Source organism: Pipistrellus kuhlii, unplaced genomic scaffold (genome assembly GCF_014108245.1).
Source record: "Pipistrellus kuhlii isolate mPipKuh1 unplaced genomic scaffold, mPipKuh1.p scaffold_m20_p_4, whole genome shotgun sequence".
NCBI classification, from domain to species: domain Eukaryota; kingdom Metazoa; phylum Chordata; class Mammalia; order Chiroptera; family Vespertilionidae; genus Pipistrellus; species Pipistrellus kuhlii.
The window spans coordinates 13301702-13307898 of record NW_023425540.1 but is presented as its reverse complement, the minus strand read 5'-3'; positions in this window follow the sequence as shown (position 1 = coordinate 13307898).

The window sequence follows — 6197 nt, the reverse complement described above, 5'->3', positions numbered from 1 at the left end:
AGTGGCGCGGAGGCTGCTCCCGGGATCCAGGCGCTGCTCCAAGGGAAACAGTCCGGGAATGCCACCTGGACGCATCCCGGGATCTCCCTGGCGCTTCACACCGACGGCCCCGTTGAGTGGGAAGGGGAGGAAGAAACCTGGAGGCTGATGGATGGGGGGAAGGACCAGTGCCTTTCCTCTCCACCGCACAGTGCCAGGATTCCCTTTTCTCAGGTCCCGCGGCTGGTGGGTCAAAGCCAAGCAGGGCGAGACTGGAGTCCAGATACAGCTTTGCCCCAGGGGCCTGCTCCACTCGGTTGAGCATATTTTTTAAAATTTTATTTCCCTCTGGGCAGCAGGACGGGGTTATGCTTATTTAGAACTTTCAGGTTACTCGAGGAGCGGGAATGTGTGCGTTATTGGCAAAATTAATCCTCTGACAAAATGATTTGAAAAAGGAAAAATGTGGAATAGCAAACGGTAAAAATGAACAGCCCAACAATAAAAAGATGCTCACAACAGGTTCTTTTGCCCCCAATTTCATAGTCAGATGGATATCCCCCACTTTTTTTTTATATATGTTTTTCAGGAAAAAAATAGAACTCCAGCGAACACTTCCTCTTTTTCCAATATACACAATTCCAAAGAAAGATTTTCTTGTGCATGTTTGGCACCTTTGGAAACAAATTTCACAACTAAAACAATATGTGGGAAATACCCTGCTCCCTAGCCAGTCTTGCTCAATGGATAGAGCGTTGGCCCTCGGACTGAAGGGTCCCCAGGCTGGATTCCAGTCAAGGGCACACATCTGGTCTAGGGCATGCAGGAGGCAACCAATTGATGTACCTCTCTCACCTCCATGTTTCTCTGTCTCTCCCTCTCCTTTCCACTCTTTAAAAATTAATGGGAAAATATCCTCGGGTGAGGATTAACAAACAACAACAATAACAAACAATAAAACAACCTGCTATTTTAGGTGGTTTCAGTATACTTAGGACAATGTCTACAAGTAACAGAATCACTTTCCCCCTTTTCGAGAGCAAATAATTAGCAGATCAAAGGTTTTTGGTGAATCCAATAAATTTCTGAATCAGAGCAATAGCAATTAATATAATGTTGGACATTTGCTGACAGCTGATAGCTATCAGGCCAGGCACTTGGGTAATCCTTTTACCTATTATTTTAGGCCTTCTTTCACTTAATCCTCACACTTGCTCAAGAGGTAGGTACTGTTATAATCTCCAGTTTATAGATAAGGAAGACAAGGCTCAATAATTGTGAGTGGGGCGTTTGAACCTAGATCTGATCTCTCAACCACCCTACCATTCTGCAACCATGACTCATGGAAGATAATAAAAATGTTTCCAAACTCTGCTGCATGTTTAGGAAAAAAAAAATCCCTTTTATCCAAATCAGATTTTAACATAGAAGGAAGTGTTCTACAGCCATAAACTAACTTTCGTGTTAGAGCCACATTACTCATACAATCCAAATATCTTTGAATTGCTGTGTTAAACAAGGTTATGAGCAGCGATGAGTACAATTGTCTATTAAAAATTTTTTAATTGATTTCAGAGAGGATGAGAGAGGGAGAGAAAGAAATGTCAATGATGAGAGAGAATCATTGATTGACTACCTCCTCCATGCCCCGCCCCACTGAGGATTGAGTCCAAAACCTGGGCATGTGCCCTTGATCAGAACTGAACCCGGTACCACTCAGTCCATAGGCAGACGCCCTATCCACTGAGCCAAAACCAGCTAGGGCTATAATTGTCTATTTTAGAAGCTGAAAATAGTATGACTACATTATTGTGGTGTAATAAAATAAAATTTACCTAAGTCTTTAAACCACATAATAAATTAGCCAGTAAATTCCTCCTCCTCCCACAAGATAACATTTATGAAACTTGTTGTTTGGACTCAGCCTAAAATAACCTTTTCAGTTAATTCATGCTCAGGATTTCATGGTTTGCTGTTCATTGTCACTCCAAAAGCTGAGTGGGAGGCCTCTTAGTGTGGTACTTACAGACCTAGACCTTGAAGCCAGACTATCTGGCTTGGCTACATATTAGACACTATCTTATGCAATTATTTAACCTTTTGTGCCTCAGTTTTCTCAACTGTAAAATGGGTCTCATAAGACTTTTTTCCTCGTGGGGTTTTATAGGCATGCAATGATTAAATATGTGCAAAATTTTTAGAGTAATGCTTGGCACATAATAAACACCATATAACTATTAGCCAAATAAAAAGGATGTGGCTACATGTAGACATTTGTGATCGGCTTTCTGAGTGACCCACCTATGAATTACCAAATGCCTTAACAATTACAAGGTTGTTGATTATTTTTATAAAACACCTAGATTGTGAGCTTTTTGAGGGCAAGTACTCTGACCTGGTGTCTAGATTAGAGTTAGAATATTGGTGAATAGGATGAGAATATGGTGTGAGGCCAGCTAAAGGTGGTCTCAGCTAAAATGTTGACACAAATAATTACACTCACCAAAATATTGACATTAGGCAAATTGAAAAAAAGGCAGTGCCCAGCATTGTGCCTGGAAGCCATTGTGATGCTGGAGAGTCAGCATGTGTGGCTGGTGCAGGGGCCACTTAAGTTAGTCACATGAAGGATCCTGATATGGCTTAAATCAGAAGAGAGAGAGAGAGAGAGAGAGAGAGAGAGAGAGAGAGAGAGAGAGAGAGAGGGAGGGAGAGAGAAAGGGAGGGCAAACGAAGAAACAGCTCAACAGCTCTTTGCAAATATTTTCTTAGACTTTTTGTTTTCACAAAGTTTTGGCCATTTGAACTCTGAAATTGGAATGCCAACTTCCAGAACCTTTGAAGACATTTCAAAATCTATTTTCCATTGCTATACCAAATCTTTCACTTCACTCATTTATATCTGGGTCAGCCTCGAGCTGGGATGAGTTGACATGGGAAACGGGCTATACCTTTGGACAGCAACTGCAATCTTCACTTCTATTGAGAATGTCCTTGGTGGACTGACCTCCACTTAAACATCCTCCTCAAGCAGAGAGGTTGCAAAGGAAGTTGCTGATCAGTTGCTACAATTCTGTACCAAGAATGCTGCCTGGCACATGGAAGGTACTTGCTCAACATTCATTGGATGATAATATGAACGAATGGGTGAGTGAAGGTAATGGCTACACTTGCTACTAAGAATCAGTGAAATTTCCCACCTGACCTCACTTCCAATTGACATCAAAATTCAGTGTGTGTGTGTGTGTGTGTGTGTGTGTGTGTGTGTGTAGTAAAATATATTTAAAATTTACCATTTTTAAGTGTAACAGTTTAGTGGCACTAAGTGCATTCATACTATTGTGTAACAATCACCAGCCAGCCATCTCCAGAATTTTTTCCATCTCCCCAAATGGAAACACCATAACTCCATTTCTCTCCTCACACTCAGCCCCTAGCGACCATCATTCTACTTTCTGTCTTTGACTACTTTCTGAATTTGACTACTCTGGGTATTGCACGTAAGTGGAATCACACAGCATTTGTCATTTGTCATTTTGTGACGGGCTTAGTTCACTTGGCATAGTAAGGTTTTCAAGATTAGCCCCATGTTGTAGCATGTGTCAGAATTTCCTGCCTTTGTAAGGCTGAAAGTACTCTATTGTATGTTTAACACGTTTTGTTTACCCATTCAGTCCTCAGTGAGCACTTGGGCTGTTTCCCCCTTTTGGCTACTGTAAATGCTGCTACGAACAGAGGTGTTCAAAATTTTGAGTCTTTCCCAACCCGGTTTGGCTCAATGGATAGAGCGACGACCTGTAGACTCAAGGGTCCCAGGTTTGATTCCAGTCAAGGGCATGTACTTGGTTGTGGGCACATCCCCAGTAAGGAGTGTGCAGGAGGCAGCTGATCAATGTTTCTCTCTCACCGATGTTTCTAACTATTCCTCTTACTTCCTCTCTGTAAGAATTCGGTAGGGTATATTAAAAAAAAAAAAATTTTTTTTTTTGAGTCTCTACTTTCAGTGCTTTGGGGTATAAACTCAGAACTGCTGGATGGGTTCTTCAAGCAGTTCAAGCTGGAGCCCCATGCTACCATTTAAAATGTGCTCTTTGGTCTGGGATTTAGTCTAATAGCCATCATCTAAGTGACAATAATAGTCATTGATACCTTAGCGCCAGCAGGCCTGAGTTCTTCCCAAGAGCAGTTGTTCCTAAGGAGAGACAAAAAGAGCTCAAGTGCTGGCGAGAGGAATACAGGAGGTCAGCTGAGAGCCCGAAGGGGAACTGAAAGGTGCGGGGGTGGTGTGTGTGGAGAAGAACTTCACAATTTTGTGTAAGTCCAGACCAGCTCCTAGCATTTCCTAAATTAAAAAAAAAGAAAAGTAGACAGCTTCACTGTTTTCCAAATTCCCCATATCTGTCCTGCCTGCAGTTTGCCTAGAGTGGTGCTCACTCGCTGTCTCTGGCCTTTGACCTTGATGTTTGCACGTCCTGGGCCCTGGCTGACTCCCCTGGTTTTTGCAGACTCTGCTCATGCCTCCTCTCCTTGGGGAGGCATTTCTGGACCTCCCACGATGAGTTAGAAACTGGGCTCCACTGCTCTTGCCCTCCTAGGTATCCCCCTGTTCCCACCGCATGCACCCAGTATGCGGGGAGCCACCTGTCTGATTCCTCGTCCCTCCCACACTTGACTCTGAGCTCCCAAAGCCAGTGACAAAGGTCTCAGCTTCTCCCGAGTGTCCTGCTCTATGCCTGCTGGAACTGAATGAGCGCTTGCAGGGTACAGAGTGTACCCATTATGCCTCTCTTCAAGGGTTTACTGTCCGCCTTGCTCCTCACCAGGTTCAGAGAGTCTGCAGGTGATCCCATCGCTTCCTCGACAAATGGGCTCTGAGTACTTCAGATGTCCTTGTCTAGCGTTCTCTTTCCGAAAGATGGCACTTCCTCCTTCCTGCCTGGTAAGCTTTTCAAGATTGCAGGGACAGCAGGAGCTTTGGCATATGAAATATACAAGTGTGGGGGGGAAACAAGTTTGCGGTATAATCGGATGATCAAATAAAAATATGTGGACAGCTACAATCTCTAAAACTTTGAGGCCCTTCACTGAGCTTGCAGCTCTGATTAACCAACAAAGCATTTCTTTTTATATTGAGTTAAAGAGGAACAAACAAACGGCTGCCTTTGTGGCTTTGTCTACCCCCACCCCACCCCATTTTTAGAAGCAAATCCAAGAGCAGGGGGAAAAACCAGATTGTTCTTTTTTTTTTTTTCCGACTCACTTATTTCTCAGAATCCCCAGGCGGGCACACAATCAGTTAGCTGACTGCTTGTCTAGCCTGAACTTTAAAAAAAATATATATATATTTTATTGATTTTTTACAGACAGAAAGGGAGAGGGATAGAGAGTTAGAAACATCAGTGAGAGAGAAACATGCCCTTGAACTGAATTAAACCTGGGACCCTTCAGTCCACAGGCTGGTGCTCTATCCTCTGAGCGAGACCGGTTAGGGCTAGCCTGAACTTTTGCTGCAGGGTTGAAAATTTAAGAGAGAACAGCTGGGAGGAGAAAGTGAATCTTGGAATCATCTTGACCTGGCTCCTCACCATCAATTACAATATTGGGAAACCTCTTACTCTTTTTTGGGCCTCAGTTTCCTTTATGGAAAGGAATAAAGGTACTGGTTGATTTCAAACCCGATCTAATCCTGTAATCATGATTCTGAGATTTAAAAAAAATCCTCAAAAAGATCAGTTTAAAAACTTGTGGTACATTTAAATAATTACATACCATGCAGCAAACAAAACTCGTAGTGTCAAAACTATTGACTGACACTAGGGAGGCAGGGGACGTAGAATTTCTTTCGTCCTGTAGGGATTGCTGCTGTATGAAAAGGTACTTTAGCAGCCCTTCTGTCACTATAAGGAAAGAGACTGCCTGATGTTGGCATGTGTATGAAGTAAGTGAAAGAGCCCCAGGACATTGTGTGAACTCCTGGATTCAGCCATACCTGAAGCAGTAATATTCCTATGTCTTTCACTTAGATGAGCCAAAAACTGTTCCTCCCTATTTCTTTTTTTTAGTTTAAGCCTATTGAAGATCAATTTCCTATTAGTTGAAATAATATTAGTATAGTGTGTGCAGCCAAATTATGTAGAAAAATATTTATGTACAGAAAAATATTGGAAGAATAAATCCCAAAATATTAATGGTTGTTAGCATGGGTGATAAGATTAACA